Here is a 20901-nt window from a genome sequence, read left to right on the forward strand (position 1 = left end):
AATCCATTGAATCAATATAAAGTTATTTTTGATCATATTGCCATCGCAAGAAATATCTCCTGAACTTTTTTGACGGCGATCAGCTCACAAAAACTGATTTTGCACGGGCACTTTGCACTGCTCCCTGAATCGAGGTGCTTATTCATTTGTGGATGTAAACTGAATCTGTAAGTCAGCTATGCTGTTAGTGTTTACTTCTGAATATTATATTTCATTCTGGTGCGCTTAACGTTGTCGCTACTGTGTAATAGTAGCCTATGCTATTCACCAACTAAACATATCCTATTCAATGCGTTCACAGTCTCTTTCACGGGCATCATTTGTAGTTGCCTATTCACAAACTGTTTGCTCAAGCATAGCGTTTTCTCGGAGTTCACTGTGTGCTTTTTACCATGCACAAATAAAAATGTCACTGAACTTTTGCTGTGTAATTGTAACAATGAGCACACACCAAACCAACAATTACTAAAAACACACACAAAAACTGATTTTGCACGGGCATTTTTTGCACTAGTTCACCCAATTTCGGCCTTTTGGTGATATATGCATGATCAGATAAGTTCAATATTAATGTTGCTTGCAGTTCTGATGTTGCTAGGCAACCACAGACAGCCTGCAGTAACTCAGGCATACAATTTTCAATCTGCCACAAACTTCACATGTTTGATAAGAGTCCTGTCCTGAACACATGCCAATGCTCATTATGATTATAGCAATAGCACCACCTGCTGGTAGCAGGAAGTGTGGCAAATACAAAACGTGCTCGAAAAATCATGAAACTTTGCACACGCTTCAGAAGTGGTGACAATTTACGTGTGATGTGGTTTTAAAAATTGGGTGGGGCAAAATGGCTTACTTATTGCCCCTACATTTTGCCCCGGCTCGACGTTTCACGTACAGGTATGAAATTTGGTACACACATGTAAAGACCCAATACCTACAAAAAAGTCTCTTGGAGCATAGCCCTAAACACAACAGGAAGTCAGTTATTTTGGACTTCCTGTCAGATTTTGGGCAGTTTTTGCCATTTCCTGATGTTGTACTTTAACAAACTCCTACAGTTTTGATCTGATCCTCTTCAAATTTGGTGAGTGTAATCTTAAGGCCTTTCCTAAAGGTGCCGGGTGGCGGTGGCAGGGGTGCGAGGGCCCTTTTCATCGCTGCTTGCAGCTTTAATTATTATTATTATTATTCTTCTCCGCATTGAATTGCATTTTTGAGGGCCTAAACATGCGCGAAAACTCACGAAACTTTGCACACGCGTCAGAACTGGCGAAAATTTACATCTGATATAGGTTTCAGAATTGGACGGGGCAAAACGGCTCGATAGCGCCACCTATAAAAGTTCAACGGAGTGCGCCTCCCGCAACGTTCCACGTATGTGCACGAAATTCGGTACATACATGTAATGACCTAATACCTACAAAAAAGTCTCTTGGAGCATAGCCCTAAACCCAACAGGAAGTCAGCCATTTTGAACTTCCTCCCAGATTTTTGTGCAGTTTTTGACATTTTCAGGCCTCATACTTTAACGAACTCCTCCTACAGTTTTAATCTGATCATCTTCAAATTTGGTGAGTGTAATCTTAAGGCCTTTGCGACGTTAAATTGCGAAGATCTTGAGTTTTCGTCGAAGGGCGGGTCCTCGGCGGCCTGACAAATTTTGATGTTTCGCCATGAAACAGGAAGTTGCTGTAACTCAGGCATGGAATGTCCAATCTGCTCCAAACTTCATACGTTTGATAAGAGTTCTGTCCTGAACACATGACCATGCTCATATTCAGTTATAGTCATAGCGCCACCTGCTGGCAACAGGAAGTGACATGTTTAACACTGTTATGGACTCCTAATAACATATAAAAAAGTGCCAGCAAGTGCTAAACATGCTAACAACATACTAGAAGCATGCTAAAACATGCTAGCAAACTCTTAGCTAAGTGCTAAAGCATGCTATTATTGCAATTAAATAGGAATTTGCTGTAACTCAAGCATGGAATGTCCAATCTGCCCCAAACTTCACACTTTTGATAAGCGTTCTGTCCTGAACATATCTACATGAGAATATTCAGTTATAGTAATAGCGCCACCTACTGGTAACAGGAAGTGTCATGTTTAACACGTTGATGCCATTCTAGCAACATGTTAAAAATGCCATTGACTTCTAAACATGCTAGAAACATGTTAAAACATACTAGCAATACTTAGCTAAGTGCTAAAGCATGCTAATTCAATGAAACAGGATGTTGTTGTTACTCAAGAAGGCAATGTCCAATCTGCGCCAAACTTCACACTTTTAATAAACGTTCTGTCCTGAACACATGACCATGCTCATATTCAGTTATAGTCATAGCGCCACCTGCTGGCAACAGGAAGTGACATGTTTAACACTGTTATGGACTCCTAATAACATATAAAAAAGTGCCAGCAAGTGCTAAACATGCTAACAACATACTAGAAGCATGCTAAAACATGCTAGCAAACTCTTAGCTAAGTGCTAAAGCATGCTATTATTGCAATTAAATAGGAATTTGCTGTAACTCAGGCATGGAATGTCCAATCTGCCCCAAACTTCACACTTTTGATAAGCGTTCTGTCCTGAACATATCTACATGAGAATATTCAGTTATAGTAATAGCGCCACCTACTGGTAACAGAAAGTGTCATGTTTAACACGTTGATGCCATTCTAGCAACATGTTAAAAATGCCATTGACTTCTAAACATGCTAGAAACATGTTAAAACATACTAGCAATACTTAGCTAAGTGCTAAAGCATGCTAATTCAATGAAACAGGATGTTGTTGTTACTCAAGAAGGCAATGTCCAATCTGCGCCAAACTTCACACTTTTAATAAACGTTCTGTCCTGAACACATGACCATGCTCATATTCAGTTATAGTCATAGCGCCACCTGCTGGCAACAGGAAGTGACATGTTTAACACTGTTATGGACTCCTAATAACATATAAAAAAGTGCCAGCAAGTGCTAAACATGCTAACAACATACTAGAAGCATGCTAAAACATGCTAGCAAACTCTTAGCTAAGTGCTAAAGCATGCTATTATTGCAATTAAATAGGAATTTGCTGTAACTCAGGCATGGAATGTCCAATCTGCCCCAAACTTCACACTTTTGATAAGCGTTCTGTCCTGAACATATCTACATGAGAATATTCAGTTATAGTAATAGCGCCACCTACTGGTAACAGGAAGTGTCATGTTTAACACGTTGATGCCATTCTAGCAACATGTTAAAAATGCCATTGACTTCTAAACATGCTAGAAACATGTTAAAACATACTAGCAATACTTAGCTAAGTGCTAAAGCATGCTAATTCAATGAAACAGGACTTTGTTGTTACTCAAGAAGGCAATGTACAATCTACCCCAAACGTCACACGTTTGATAAGAGTTATCTCTTGAACACATGTCCATGCTCATATTTAGTTATAGTCATAGCGCCACCTGCTGGCAACAGGAAGTGACGTTTAACACTGTTCTTGACTCCTAATAACATATAAAAAAATGCCAGTAGGTGCTAAACATCCTACCAACATACTATAGACATGCTAAAACATACTAGCAAACACTTAGCTAAGTGCTAAAGAATGATATTACTGCAATTAAATATGAATTTGCTGTAACTCAGGCATGGAATGTCCAATCTGCCCCAAACTTCACACTTTTGATAAGCGTTCTGTCCTGAACACATGACCATGCTTATATTCAGTTACAGTCATAGCGCCACCTGCTGGCAACAGGAAGTGACATGTTTAACACTGTTATGGACTCCTAATAACATATAAAAAAGTGCCAGCAAGTGTTAAACATGCTAACAACATACTAGAAACATGCTAAAACATGCTAGCAAACTCTTAGCCAAGTGCTAAAGCATGCTATTATTGCAATTAAATAGGAATTTGCTGTAACTCAGGCATGGAATGTCCAATCTGCCCCAAACTTCACACTTTTGATAAGAGTCATGGCCTGAACACATCTACATGAGAATGTTCAATTATAGTAATAGCGCCACCAACTGGCAACAGGAAGTGACATGTTTAACACGTTGATGCCGTTCTAGCAACATGTTAAAAATGCCATTGAGTTCTAAACATGCTAGAAACATGTTAAAACATGCTAACAATGCTTAGCTGAGTGCTAAAGCATGCTAATTCAATGAAACATGACTTTGTTGTTACTCAAGAAGGCAATGTCCAATTTGCACCAAACTTCACACGTTTGATAAGAGTTCTGTCCTGAACACACATCCAAGCTCATATTCAGTTATAGTCATAACGCCACCTACTGGCAACAGAAACTGACATGGTTAACACAGTAATGCAGTACTAACCACATAATTATTTTGTACTAAGCATGCTAGAAACACACTAAACATGCTAGCAACACTTAGCTGAGTCATGAAGCATGCTATTATCACCATTATACAAAACATTTTGTAACTGACTTTGACATACTCTTACTATATATACCTCCTTAAATGTACATTTCCCAACCATGCTCTGTCTTCCTAAAGCCACCGAGTGTTGATGGCACGGGTGCGAGGGCCCTTTCATCGCTGCTTGCAGCTTTAATTATTATTATTATTATTCTTCTCCGCATTTAATTGCATTTTTGAGGGCCTAAACATGCTCGAAAACTCACGAAACTTTGCACACGCGTCAGAACTGGCGAAAATTTACATCTGATATAGGTTTCAGAATTGGGCGGGGCAAAATGGCTCGATAGCGCCACCTATAAAAGTTCAACGGAGTGCGCCTCCCGCTGTGTTCCACGTACGTGTACAAAATTCGGTACATATGTGAAAGGACCTAATACCTACAAAAAAGTCTCTTGGAGCATAGCTCTAAACACAACAGGAAGTCAGCCATTTTCAACTTCCTCTCTGATTTTTGTGCACTTTTTGCCATTTTCAGGCCTCGTACTTTAACGAACTCCTCCTACAGTTTTAATCTGATCATCTTCAAATTTGGTGAGTGTAATCTTAAGGCCTTTGCGACGTTAAATTGCGAAGATCTTGAGTTTTCGTCGAAGGGCGGGCCCTCGGCGGCCTGACAAATTTTGATGTTTCGCCATGAAACAGGAAGTTGCTGTAACTCAGGCATGGAATGTCCAATCTTCCCCAAACTTCACACTTTTGATAAGCGTTCTGTCCTGAACACATGACCATGCTTATATTCAGTTACAGTCATAGCGCCACCTGCTGGCAACAGGAAGTGACATGTTTAACACTCTTGTGGACTCCTGATAACATATAAAAAAGTGCCAGCAAGTGCTAAACATGCTAACAACTTACTAGAAACATGCTAAAACATGCTAGCAAACACTTAGCTAAGTGCTAAAGCATGCTATTACTGCAATTAAATAGGAATTTGCTGTAACTCAGGCACGGAATGTCCGATCTGCCCCAAACTTCACACGTTTGATAAGCGTTCTGTCCTGAACACATGACCATGCTCATATTCAGTTACAGTCATAGCGCCACCTGCTGGCAACAGGAAGTGACATGTTAAACACTGTTGTGGACTCCTGATAACATATAAAAAAGTGCCAGCAAGTTCTAAACATGCTAACAACATACTAGAAACATGTTAGCAAACACTTGGCTAAGTGCTAAAGCATGCTATTGCTGCAAATAAATAGGAAGTTGCTGTAACTAAGGCATGGAATGTCCAATCTGCCCCAAACTTCACACTTTTGATAAGCGTTCTGTCCTGAACACATGACCATGCTCATATTCAGTTATAGTCATAGCGCCACCTGCTGGCAACAGGAAGTGACCTGTTTAACACTCTTGTGGACTCCTGATAACATATAAAAAAGTGCCAGCAAGTGCTAAACATGCTAACAACATACTAGAAACATGCTAAAACATGCTAGCAAACACTTAGCTAAGTGCTAAAGCATGCTATTACTGCAATTAAATAGAAATTTGTTGTAACTCAGGCACAGAATGTCCAATCTGCCCCAGACTTCACACGTTTGATACACTCGCGTAGCTACGGGTGGGCCTGGGTGGGCCTGGGCCCACCCACCTGTCAGTCAGGCCCATCTAGTCACTCAGTGGCCTCACAAGGTAGCCTAGGAAATTTTGTTGCGATTATAACAATTTTGACCTATAAAAATAAATCTTAATGTTTCTTGATTCTTGTTTGGTTGTCATGGTGATGACGAAATGCCCGCGTAGCGCGCAGACTCGGATGATTGCGAACAGCCCATCCCCCCTTCACAACGACGAGCACATTTCACAGAGGGACACTGAAGTTTAGCTAAGGAACGTTATGTTAAACTAAAATGAAACAGAGCAACAAGTTTGTGTCAAAAAGACCACGGCCACCAGCCACCACAGGAGGAAGATAATGCAGATGTTCAGGAGAATTGACTGAATCGTTGGACTATAACGAAATCATTGCAGTGTTCAACTCTTAAGGGGGTCGCACACTGGACGCGCAGCGCCGCGTCTAGGACAACTCTCACCTGAAAATCCGATAATGTCAGCAAATTTAATTCAAGCAGCTGATTTCTGTACATGAATATAAAACTAAACGTATATTGCAGCCCAGGGTGAAGTCAGATTCATTAACTACGATTTGAGACAAATAAATGTAAATTTAATATAAAACTATGTAAATAGCGCTCTGTGACGCGGCAAGATTTTGAACAAGGTCCTGAGCCGTTGCTGGGCGCAGCGGACAGACGCCGCCGGTGTGTGTAGTGTACACTACACTCAGAGAATAATGTGTTCGAATTTAAAACTGTGTGCGACCCCCAGCCCCGTCGTCTCCTGTTATAAGCTAGTCATCAAAAGTAAGCCAATCTACGTTTATGTAGTTGCCTAGTCAATGTTGTTTATATAACGTGGTTTATGTGGCCGCTGAGCCAGACTATGACCAAGCATTGTTTTTGGTTTTTACACACTGTCCACTACTGTCCTGCTGCTGATTTGATGATGTTGTTTCGCATCTGTCAGATGCGCGTGTGTGTGTGGTGTGGCCTGGCCGCGCGCAGTGGAAATGCTGTTCTTATCGTTCTGTTCTTTATTAACACTGCTTATGATGACTTACATGCTTGTGCTCTGATTAAACTGTGGTGTATTCAAGCAGGTGTAGTTGTGTTGGCCTATTTTGATAACAGATGCATTTTAGGCTGTGCCCACCTGATTTTCTCTGGGCCCACCCACATTGTGATTCCTGGCTACGCTACTGGTTTGATAAGAGTCATGGCCTGAACACATCTACATGAGAATATTCAGTTATAGTAATAGCGCCACCTACTGGTAACAGGAAGTGTCATGTTTAACACGTTGATGCCGTTCTAGCAACATGTTAAAAATGCCATTGACTTCTAAAAATGCTAGAAACATGTTAAAACATGCTAGCAATACTTAGCTAATTCAATGAAACAGGATGTTGTTGTTACTCAAGAAGGCAATGTCCAATCTGCGCCAAACTTCACACTTTTGATAAGCGTTCTGTCCTGAACACATGACCATGCTCATTCAGTTACAGTCATAGCACCGCCTGCTGGCAACAGGAAGTGACATGTTAAACACTGTTGTGGACTCCTGATAACATATAAAAAAGTGCCAGCAAGTGCTAAACACGCTAACAACATACTAGAAACATATTAGCAAACACTTAGCTAAGTGCTAAAGCATGCTATTGCTGCAATTAAATATGAATTTGCTGTAACACAGGCATGGAATGTCCAATCTGCCCCAAACTTAATATGTAACATGCAAGAAACATGCTAGCAACACCTAGCTAAGTTCTAAAGCATGCTAGAAATGCTAAAGGAAGTTGTTGTAACTTAGGCATACAATGTCCAATCTACCCCAAACTTCAAACGTTTGATAATAGTTATCTCCTGAACACAAGTCCATGCTCATATTCAGATATAGTCATAGCGCCGCCTGCTGGCAACAGGAAGTGACGTTTAACACTATTCTGGACTCCTAATAACATATAAAAAAGTGTCACCAACTGCTAAACATGTTAGCAACATACTAGAAACATGCAATCAAATACTTAGCTAAGTGTTAAAGCATCCTATTACTGCAATTAAATATGAATTTGCTGTAACTCAGGCATTCAATGTCCAATCTACCCCAAAATTAATATGTAATATGCTAGAAACATCATAAAACATGCTAGAAATGCTAAAGGAAGTTGTTGTAACTCAAGCATACAATGTCCAATCTGCCCCAAACTCCACATGTTTGATAAAAGTCCTGCACTGAACACATCTACATAGCGATATTCAGATATAGACATAGCCCCACCTACTGGCAACAGAAACTGACATGGTTAACACAGTAATGCAGTACTAACCACATAACTATTGTGTACTAAGCATGCTAAAAACATACTAAACATGCTAGCAACTACTATATATACCTCCTTAAATGCACATTTTCCAACCATGCTCTGTCTTCCTAAAGCCACCGGGTGGCGGCGGCACGGGTGCGAGGGCCCTTTCATCGCTGCTTGCAGCTTTAATTAGGGCCCGAGCACCGATGGTGTGAGGACCCTCTTGGAATTGCTCTGTTTATTAGGGCCCGAGCACCGATGGTGTGAGGACCCTCTTGGAATTGCTCTGTTTATTATTATTATTATTATTATTATTATTATTATTCTTCTCCGCATTGAATTGCATTTTTGAGGGCCTAAACATGCTCGAAAACTCACGAAACTTTGCACACGCGTCAGAACTGGCGAAAATTTACATCTGATATAGGTTTCAGAATTGGACGGGGCAAAATGGCTCGATAGCGCCACCTATAAAAGTTCAACGGAGTGCGCCTCCCGCATCGTTCCACGTACGTGCACGAAATTCGGTACATACATGTAATTACCTAATACCTACAAAAAAGTCTCTTGGAGCGTAGCCCTAAACACAACAGGAAGTCAGCCATTTTGAACTTCCTCTCAGATTTTTGTGCAGTTTTTGCCATTTTCAGGCCTCGTACTTTAACGAACTCCTCCTACAGTTTTAATCTGATCATCTTCAAATTTGGTGAGTGTAATCTTCAGGCCTTTGCGACGTTAAATTGCGAAGATCTTGAGTTTTCGTCGAAGTGCGGGTCCTCGGCGGCCTGACAAATTTCGATGTTTCGCCATGAAACAGGAAGTTGCTGTAACTCAGGCATGGAATGTCCAATCTGCCCCAAACTTCACACTTTTGATAAGAGTTCTGTCCTGAACACATGACCATGCTCATATTCAGTTATAGTCATAGCGCCACCTGCTGGCAACAGGAAGTGACATGTTTAACACTGTTATGGACTCCTAATAACATATAAAAAAGTGCCAGCAAGTGCTAAACATGCTAACAACATACTAGAAGCATGCTAAAACATGCTAGCAAACTCTTAGCTAAGTGCTAAAGCATGCTATTATTGCAATTAAATAGGAATTTGCTGTAACTCAGGCATGGAATGTCCAATCTGCCCCAAACTTCACACTTTTGATAAGCGTTCTGTCCTGAACACATCTACATGAGAATATTCAGTTATAGTAATAGCGCCACCTACTGGTAACAGGAAGTGTCATGTTTAACACGTTGATGCCATTCTAGCAACATGTTAAAAATGCCATTGACTTGTAAACATGCTAGAAACATGTTAAAACATGCTAGCAATACTTAGCTAAGTGCTAAAGCATGCTAATTCAATGAAACAGGATGTTGTTGTTACTCAAGAAGGCAATGTCCAATCTGCACCAAACTTCACACTTTTGATAAGCGTTCTGTCCTGAACACATGACCATGCTTATATTCAGTTACAGTCATAGCGCCACCTGCTGGCAACAGGAAGTGACATGTTTAACACTGTTATGGACTCCTAATAACATATAAAAAAGTGCCAGCAAGTGTTAAACATGCTAACAACATACTACAAACATGCTAAAACATGCTAGCAAACTCTTAGCTAAGTGCTAAAGCATGCTATTATTGCAATTAAATAGGAATTTGCTGTAACTCAGGCATGGAATGTCCAATCTGCCCCAAACTTCACACGTTTGATAAGAATCATGGCCTGAACACATGTCTATGCTCAAATTTAGTTATAGTAATAGCGCCACCTACTGGCACCAGGAAGTGACATGTTTAACACGTTGATGCCGTTCTAGCAACATGTTAAAAATGCCATTGAGTTCTAAACATGCTAGAAACATGTTAAAACATGCTAGCAATACTTAGCTAAATGCTAAAGCATGCTAATTCAATGAAACAGGACTTTGTTGTTACTCAAGAAGGCAATGTACAATCTACCCCAAACTTCACACGTTTGATAAGAGTTATCTCTTGAACACATGTCCATGCTCATATTTAGTTATAGTCATAGCGCCACCTGCTGGCAACAGGAAGTGACGTTTAACACTGTTCTTGACTCCTAATAACATATAAAAAAATGCCAGTAGGTGCTAAACATCCTACCAACATACTAGAGACATGCTGAAACATACTAGCAAACACTTAGCTAAGTGCTAAAGAATGATATTACTGCAATTAAATATGAATTTGCTGTAACTCAGGCATGGAATGTCCAATCTGCCCCAAACTTCACACTTTTGATAAGCGTTCTGTCCTGAACACATGACCATGCTTATATTCAGTTACAGTCATAGCGCCACCTGCTGGCAACAGGAAGTGACATGTTTAACACTGTTATGGACTCCTAATAACATATAAAAAAGTGCCAGCAAGTGTTAAACATGCTAACAACATACTACAAACATGCTAAAACATGCTAGCAAACTCTTAGCTAAGTGCTAAAGCATGCTATTATTGCAATTAAATAGGAATTTGCTGTAACTCAGGCATGGAATGTCCAATCTGCCCCAAACTTCACACTTTTGATAAGAGTCATGGCCTGAACACATCTACATGAGAATGTTCAGTTATAGTAATAGCGCCACCTACTGGCAACAGGAAGTGACATGTTTAACACGTTGATGCCGTTCTAGCAACATGTTAAAAATGCCATTGAGTTCTAAACATGCTAGAAACATGTTAAAACATGCTAACAATGCTTAGGTACGTGCTAAAGAATGCTAATTCAATGAAACATGACTTTGTTGTTACTCAAGAAGGCAATGTCCAATTTGCACCAAACTTCACACGTTTGATAAGAGTTCTGTCCTGAACACACATCCATGCTCATATTCAGTTATAGTCATAACGCAACCTACTGGCAACAGAAACTGACATGGTTAACACAGTAATGCAGTACTAACCACATAATAATTGTGTACTAAGCATGCTAGAAACAGACTAAACATGCTAGCAACACTTAGCTGAGTCATGAAGCATGCTATTATCACCATTATACAAAACATTTTGTAACTGACTTTGACATACTCTTACTATATATACCTCCTTAAATGTACATTTCCCAACCATGCTCTGTCTTCCTAAAGCCACCGAGTGTTGATGGCACGGGTGCGAGGGCCCTTTCATCGCTGCTTGCAGCTTTAATTATTATTATTATTATTATTCTTCTCCGCATTGAATTGCATTTTTGAGGGCCTAAACATGCTCGAAAACTCACGAAACTTTGCCCACGCGTAAGAACTGGCGAAAATTTACATCTGATATAGGTTTCAGAATTGGACGGGGCAAAACGGCTCGATAGCGCCACCTATAAAAGTTCAACGGAGTGCGCCTCCCGCAACGTTCCACGTACGTGCACGAAATTCGGTACATACATGTAATGAACTAATACCTACAAAAAAGTCTCTTGGAGCATAGCCCTAAACACAACAGGAAGTCAGCCATTTTGAACTTCCTCTCAGATTTTTGTGCGGTTTTTGACATTTTCAGGCCTCGTACTTTAACGAACTCCTCCTACAGTTTTAATCTGATCATCTTCAAATTTGGTGAGTGTAATCTTAAGGCCTTTGCGACGTTAAATTGCGAAGATCTTGAGTTTTCGTCAAAGGGCGGGTCCTCGGCGGCCTGACAAATTTCGATGTTTCGCCATGAAACAGGAAGTTGCTGTAACTCAGGCATGGAATGTCCAATCTGCCCCAAACTTCACACTTTTGATAAGCGTTCTGTCCTGAACACATGACCATGCTCATATTCAGTTACAGTCATAGCGCCACCTGCTGGCAACAGGAAGTGACATGTTTAACACTGTTATGGACTCCTAATAACATATAAAAAAGTGCCAGCAAGTGCTAAACATGCTAACAACATACTAGAAGCATGCTAAAACATGCTAGCAAACTCTTAGCTAAGTGCTAAAGCATGCTATTATTGCAATTAAATAGGAATTTGCTGTAACTCAGGCATGGAATGTCCAATCTGCCCCAAACTTCACACTTTTGATAAGCGTTCTGTCCTGAACATATCTACATGAGAATATTCAGTTATAGTAATAGCGCCACCTACTGGTAACAGGAAGTGTCATGTTTAACACGTTGATGCCATTCTAGCAACATGTTAAAAATGCCATTGACTTCTAAACATGCTAGAAACATTTTTAAACATGCTAGCAATACTTAGCTAAGTGCTAAAGCATGCTAATTCAATGAAACAGGATGTTGTTGTTACTCAAGAAGGCAATGTCCAATCTGCGCCAAACTTCACACTTTTAATAAACGTTCTGTCCTGAACACATGACCATGCTCATATTCAGTTACAGTCATAGTGCCACCTGCTGGCAACAGGAAGTGACATGTTAAACACTGTTGTGGACATAAAAACATAAAAAAAGTGCCAGCAAGTGCTAAACATGCTAACAACATACTAGAAAAATGCTAAAACATGCTAGCAAACACTTAGCTAAGTGCTAAAGCATGCTATTGCTGCAATTAAATAGGAATTTGCTGTAACACAGGCAAGGAATGTCCAATCTGCCTCAAACTTCACACGTTTGATAAGAGTCATGGCCTGAACACATCTACATGAGAATATTCAGTTATAGTAATAGCGCCACCTGCTGTCAACAGGAAGTGACATGTTTAACACTGTTGTGGTCTCCTAATAACATATAAAAAAGAGCCAGCAAGTGCTAAACAGGTTAGTAACATACTAGAAACATGCTAGCAAACACTTAGCTAAGTGCTAAAGCATGCTATCACTGCAATTAAATAGGAATTTGCTGTAACCCAGGCATGGAATGTCCAATCTGCCCCAAACATCACACGTTTGATAAGAATCATGGCCTGAACACATGTCTATGCTCAAATTCAGTTATAGTAATAGCGCCACCTACTGGCAACAGGAAGTGACATGTTTAACACGTTGATGCCGTTCTAGCAACATGTTAAAAATGCCATTGAGTTCTAAACATGCTAGAAACATATTAAAACATGCTAGCAATACTTAGCTAAGTGCTAAAGCATGATAATTCAATGAAACAGGACTTTGTTGTTACTCAAGAAGGCAATGTACAATCTACCCCAAACTTCACACGTTTGATACGAGTTATCTCTTGAACACATGTCCATGCTCATATTTAGTTATAGTCATAGCGCCACCTGCTGGCAACAGGAAGTGACGTTTAACACTGTTCTTGACTCCTAATAACATATAAAAAAAATGCCAGTAGGTGCTAAACATCCTACCAACATACTAGAGACATGCTAAAACATACTAGCAAACACTTAGCTAAGTGCTAAAGAATGATATTACTGCAATTAAATATGAATTTGCTGTAACTCAGGCATGGAATGTCCAATCTGCCCCAAACTTCACACTTTTGATAAGCGTTCTGTCTTGAACACATGACCATGCTTATATTCAGTTACAGTCATAGCGCCACCTGCTGGCAACAGGAAGTGACATGTTTAACACTGTTATGGACTCCTAATAACATATAAAAAAGTGCCAGCAAGTGTTAAACATGCTAACAACATACTAGAAACATGCTAAAACATGCTAGCAAACTCTTAGCTAAGTGCTAAAGCATGCTATTATTGCAATTAAATAGGAATTTGCTGTAACTCAGGCATGGAATGTCCAATCTGCCCCAAACTTCACACTTTTGATAAGAGTCATGGCCTGAATACATCTACATGAGAATGTTCATTTTTAGTAATAGCGCCACCTACTGGCAACAGGAAGTGACATGTTTAACACGTTGATGCCGTTCTAGCAACATGTTAAAAATGCCATTGAGTTCTAAACATGCTAGAAACATGTTAAAACATGCTAACAATGCTTAGGTACGTGCTAAAGAATGCTAATTCAATGAAACATGACTTTTTTGTTACTCAAGAAGGCAATTTCCAATTTGCACCAAACTTCACATGTTTGATAAGAGTTCTGTCCTGAACACACATCCATGCTCATATTCAGCTATAGTCATAACGCCACCTACTGGCAACAGAAACTGACATGGTTAACACAGTAATGCAGTACTAACCACATAATTATTGTGTACTAAGCATGCTAGAAACAGACTAAACATGCTAGCAACACTTAGCTGAGTCATGAAGCATGCTATTATCACCATTATACAAAACATTTTGTTACTAACTTTGACATACTCTTACTATATATACCTCCTTAAATGTATATTTCCCAACCATGCTCTGTCTTCCTAAAGCCACCGAATGTTGATGGCACGGGTGCGAGGGCCCTTTCATCGCTGCTTGCAGCTTTAATTATTATTATTCTTCTTCTTCTTCTCCGCATTGAATTGCATTTTTGAGGGCCTAAACATGCGCGAAAACTCACGAAACTTTGCACACGCGTCAGAACTGGCGAAAATTTACATCTGATATAGGTTTCAGAATTGGACGGGGCAAAACGGCTCGATAGCGCCACCTATAAAAGTTCAACGGAGTGCGCCTCCCGCAACGTTCCACGTACGTGCACGAAATTCGGTACATACATGTAATGACCTAATACCTACAAAAAAGTCTCTTGGAGCATAGCCCTAAACCCAACAGGAAGTCAGCCATTTTGAACTTCCTCCCAGATTTTTGTGCAGTTTTTGACATTTTCAGGCCTCATACTTTAACGAACTCCTCCTACAGTTTTAATCTGATCATCTTCAAATTTGGTGAGTGTAATCTTAAGGCCTTTGCGACGTTAAATTGCGAAGATCTTGAGTTTTCGTCGAAGGGCGGGTCCTCGGCGGCCTGACAAATTTTGATGTTTCGCCATGAAACAGGAAGTTGCTGTAACTCAGGCATGGAATGTCCAATCTGCCCCAAACTTCATACGTTTGATAAGAGTTCTGTCCTGAACACATGACCATGCTCATATTCAGTTATAGTCATAGCGCCACCTGCTGGCAACAGGAAGTGACATGTTTAACACTGTTATGGACTCCTAATAACATATAAAAAAGTGCCAGCAAGTGCTAAACATGCTAACAACATACTAGAAGCATGCTAAAACATGCTAGCAAACTCTTAGCTAAGTGCTAAAGCATGCTATTATTGCAATTAAATAGGAATTTGCTGTAACTCAGGCATGGAATGTCCAATCTGCCCCAAACTTCACACTTTTGATAAGCGTTCTGTCCTGAACATATCTACATGAGAATATTCAGTTATAGTAATAGCGCCACCTACTGGTAACAGGAAGTGTCATGTTTAACACGTTGATGCCATTCTAGCAACATGTTAAAAATGCCATTGACTTCTAAACATGCTAGAAACATGTTAAAACATACTAGCAATACTTAGCTAAGTGCTAAAGCATGCTAATTCAATGAAACAGGATGTTGTTGTTACTCAAGAAGGCAATGTCCAATCTGCGCCAAACTTCACACTTTTAATAAACGTTCTGTCCTGAACACATGACCATGCTCATATTCAGTTATAGTCATAGCGCCACCTGCTGGCAACAGGAAGTGACATGTTTAACACTGTTATGGACTCCTAATAACATATAAAAAAGTGCCAGCAAGTGCTAAACATGCTAACAACATACTAGAAGCATGCTAAAACATGCTAGCAAACTCTTAGCTAAGTGCTAAAGCATGCTATTATTGCAATTAAATAGGAATTTGCTGTAACTCAGGCATGGAATGTCCAATCTGCCCCAAACTTCACACTTTTGATAAGCGTTCTGTCCTGAACATATCTACATGAGAATATTCAGTTATAGTAATAGCGCCACCTACTGGTAACAGGAAGTGTCATGTTTAACACGTTGATGCCATTCTAGCAACATGTTAAAAATGCCATTGACTTCTAAACATGCTAGAAACATGTTAAAACATACTAGCAATACTTAGCTAAGTGCTAAAGCATGCTAATTCAATGAAACAGGACTTTGTTGTTACTCAAGAAGGCAATGTACAATCTGCGCCAAACTTCACACTTTTAATAAACGTTCTGTCCTGAACACATGACCATGCTCATATTCAGTTATAGTCATAGCGCCACCTGCTGGCAACAGGAAGTGACATGTTTAACACTGTTATGGACTCCTAATAACATATAAAAAAGTGCCAGCAAGTGCTAAACATGCTAACAACATACTAGAAGCATGCTAAAACATACTAGCAAACACTTAGCTAAGTGCTAAAGAATGATATTACTGCAATTAAATATGAATTTGCTGTAACTCAGGCATGGAATGTCCAATCTGCCCCAAACTTCACACTTTTGATAAGCGTTCTGTCCTGAACACATGACCATGCTTATATTCAGTTACAGTCATAGCGCCACCTGCTGGCAACAGGAAGTGACATGTTTAACACTGTTATGGACTCCTAATAACATATAAAAAAGTGCCAGCAAGTGTTAAACATGCTAACAACATACTAGAAACATGCTAAAACATGCTAGCAAACTCTTAGCCAAGTGCTAAAGCATGCTATTATTGCAATTAAATAGGAATTTGCTGTAACTCAGGCATGGAATGTCCAATCTGCCCCAAACTTCACACTTTTGATAAGAGTCATGGCCTGAACACATCTACATGAGAATGTTCAATTATAGTAATAGCGCCACCAACTGGCAACAGGAAGTGACATGTTTAACACGTTGATGCCGTTCTAGCAACATGTTAAAAATGCCATTGAGTTCTAAACATGCTAGAAACATGTTAAAACATGCTAACAATGCTTAGCTAAGTGCTAAAGCATGCTAATTCAATGAAACATGACTTTGTTGTTACTCAAGAAGGCAATGTCCAATTTGCACCAAACTTCACACGTTTGATAAGAGTTCTGTCCTGAACACACATCCAAGCTCATATTCAGTTATAGTCATAACGCCACCTACTGGCAACAGAAACTGACATGGTTAACACAGTAATGCAGTACTAACCACATAATTATTGTGTACTAAGCATGCTAGAAACACACTAAACATGCTAGCAACACTTAGCTGAGTCATGAAGCATGCTATTATCACCATTATACAAAACATTTTGTAACTGACTTTGACATACTCTTACTATATATACCTCCTTAAATGTACATTTCCCAACCATGCTCTGTCTTCCTAAAGCCACCGAGTGTTGATGGCACGGGTGCGAGGGCCCTTTCATCGCTGCTTGCAGCTTTAATTAGGGCCCGAGCACCGATGGTGTGAGGACCCTCTTGGAATTGCTCTGTTTATTATTATTATTATTAGGGCCCGAGCACCGATGGTGTGAGGACCCTCTTGGAATTGCTCTGTTTATTATTATTATTATTCTTCTCCGAATTTAATCGCATTTTTGAGGGCCTAAACATGCTCGAAAACTCACGAAACTTTGCACACGCATCAGAACTGGCGAAAATTTACATCTGATATAGGTTTCAGAATTGGGCGGGGCAAAATGGCTCGATAGCGCCACCTATAAAAGTTCAACGGAGTGCGCCTCCCGCTATGTTCCACGTACGTGTACGAAATTCGGTACATACATGTAAGGACCTAATACCTACAAAAAAGTCTCTTGGAGCGTAGCCCTAAACACAACAGGAAGTCAGCCATTTTCAACTTCCTCTCAGATTTTTGTGCAGTTTTTGCCATTTTCATGCCTCGTACTTTAACGAACTCCTCCTACAGTTTTAATCTGATCATCTTCAAATTTGGTGAGTGTAATCTTAAGGCCTTTGCGACGTTAAATTGCGAAGATCTTGAGTTTTCGTCGAAGGGCGGGTCCTCGGCGGCCTGACAAATTTTGATGTTTCGCCATGAAACAGGAAGTTGCTGTAACTCAGGCATGGAATGTCCAATCTGCCCCAAACTTCACACTTTTGATAAGCGTTCTGTCCTGAACACATGACCATGCTCATATTCAGTTACAGTCATAGCGCCACCTGCTGGCAACAGGAAGTGACATGTTTAACACTGTTGTGAACTCCTGATAACATATAAAAAAGTGCCAGCAAGTGTTAAACATGCTAACAACATACTAGAAAAATGCTAAAACATGTTAGCAAACACTTAGCTAAGTGCTAAAGCATGCTATTACTGCAATTAAATAGGAATTTGCTGTAACTCAGGCACGGAATGTCCAATCTGCCCCAAACTTCACACGTTTGATAAGAGTCATGGCCTGAACACATCTACATGAGAATATTCAGTTATAGTAATAGCGCCACCTACTGGTAACAGGAAGTGTCATGTTTAACACGTTGATGCCGTTCTAGCAACATGTTAAAAATGCCATTGACTTCTAAACATGCTAGAAACATGTTAAAACATGCTAGCAAAACTTAGCTGAGTGCTAAAGCATGCTAATTCAATGAAACAGGATGTTGTTGTTACTCAAGAAGGCAATGTCCAATCTGCCCCAAACTTCACACTTTTGATAAGCGTTCTGTCCTGAACACATGACCATGCTCATATTCAGTTACAGTCATAGCGCCACCTGCTGGCAACAGGAAGTGACATGTTTAACACTGTTGTGAACTCCTGATAACATATAAAAAAGTGCCAGCAAGTGCTAAACATGCTAACAACATACTAGACATATGCTAAAACATGCTAGCAAACACTTAGCTTAGTGCTAAAGCATGCTATTACTGCAATTAAATAGGAATTTGCTGTAACTCAGGCACGGAATGTCCAATCTGCCCCAAACTTCACACGTTTGATAAGAGTCATGGCCTGAACACATCTACATGAGAATATTCAGTTATAGTAATAGCGCCACCTACTGGTAACAGGAAGTGTCATGTTTAACACGTTGATGCCGTTCTAGCAACATGTTAAAAATGCCATTGACTTCTAAACATGCTAGAAACATGTTAAAACATGCTAGCAAAACTTAGCTGAGTGCTAAAGCATGCTAATTCAATGAAACAGGATGTTGTTGTTACTCAAGAAGGCAATGTCCAATCTGCCCCAAACTTCACACTTTTGATAAGCGTTCTGTCCTGAACACATGACCATGCTCATATTCAGTTACAGTCATAGTGCCACCTGCTGGCAACAGGAAGTGACATGTTTAACACTGTTGTGAACTCCTGATAACATATAAAAAAGTGCCAGCAAGTGCTAAACATGCTAACAACATACTAGACACATGCTAAAACATGCTAGCAAACACTTAGCTTAGTGCTAAAGCATGCTATTACTGCAATTAAATAGGAATTTGCTGTAACTCAGGCACGGAATGTCCAATCTGCCCCAAACTTCACACGTTTGATAAGAGTCATGGCCTGAACACATCTACATGAGAATATTCAGTTATAGTAATAGCGCCACCTACTGCTAACAGGAAGTGTCATGTTTAACACGTTGATGCCGTTCTAGCAACATGTTAAAAATGCCATTGACTTCTAAACATGCTAGAAACATGTTAAAACATGCTAGCAAAACTTAGCTGAGTGCTAAAGCATGCTAATTTAATGAAACAGGATGTTGTTGTTACTCAAGAAGGCAATGTCCAATCTGCCCCAAACTTCACACTTTTGATAAGCGTTCTGTCCTGAACACATGACCATGCTCATATTCAGTTACAGTCATAGCGCCACCTGCTGGCAACAGGAAGTGACATGTTAAACACTGTTGTGAACTCCTAATAACATATAAAAAAGTGCCAGCATGTGCTAAACATGCTAACAACATACTAGAAACATGCTAAAACATGCTATCAATCACTTAGATAAGTGCTAAATCATGATATTACTGGAATTAAATGGGAATTTGTTGTAACACAGGCATGGGATGTTCAATCTACCCCAAACTTAATATGTAACATGCAAGAAACATGCTAGCAACACTTAGCTAAGTTCTAAAGCATGCTATAAAAGCTCAAGGAAGTTGTTGTAACTTAAGCATAAAATGTCCAATCTACCCCAAACTTCACACGTTTGATAAGAGTTATCTTTTGAACACATGTCCATGCTCATATTCAGTTATAGTCATAGCGCCGCCTGCTGGCAAAAGGAAGTGACGTTTAACACTGTTCTGGACTCCTAATAACATATAAAAAAATGCCAGTAGGTGCTAAATATCCTACCAACATACTAGAGACATGCTAAAACATACTAGCAAACACTTAGCTAAGTGCTAAAGCATGATATTACTGCAATTAAATATGAATTTGCTGTAACTCAGGAATGCAATGTCCAATCTACCCCAAAATTAATATGTAAAATGCTAGAAACATCATAAAACATGCTAGAAATGCTAAAGGAAGTTGTTGTAACTCAAGCATACAATGTCCAATCTGCCCCAAACTTCACATGTTTGATAAAAGTCCTGCACTGAACACATCTACATAGCAATATTCAGATATAGACATAGCCCCAACTACTGGCAACAGAAACTGACATGGTTAACACAGTAATGCAGTACTAACAACATAATTATTGTGTACTAAGCATGCTAGAAACATACTAAACATGCTAGCAACACTTAGCTGAGTCATGAAGCATGCTATTATAACCATTATACAAAACATTTTGTAACTGACTTTGACATACTCTTACTATATATACCTCCTTAAATGTACATTGCCCAACCATGCTCTG

This window comes from Scardinius erythrophthalmus (genome assembly GCF_964197995.2).
Source record: "Scardinius erythrophthalmus genome assembly, chromosome: 21".
NCBI classification, from domain to species: domain Eukaryota; kingdom Metazoa; phylum Chordata; class Actinopteri; order Cypriniformes; family Leuciscidae; genus Scardinius; species Scardinius erythrophthalmus.